Here is a 213-nt window from a genome sequence, read left to right on the forward strand (position 1 = left end):
AAGATGGAGGCTCCGACGCGTACGGCCAAGGACCCCGTTGGGCAGCAGGGTCGTACGTTGAAGGGGCTCCGTACGGATGAGCCCCAGGCGGGTTAGGGTACGCAGAGTAAGCGTACGGCTGGGAGTACGCAGCGTATAGGCGCGACTCCCACCCTCGACGGACGCGAGAGTGAATACTCAAGGTCCCGAATGCGGCCAAAGGCCTTGTCCAGA

Source organism: Plasmopara halstedii (genome assembly GCF_900000015.1).
Source record: "Plasmopara halstedii genome assembly, contig: Scaffold_322, whole genome shotgun sequence".
Lineage (NCBI taxonomy): Eukaryota > Oomycota > Peronosporomycetes > Peronosporales > Peronosporaceae > Plasmopara > Plasmopara halstedii.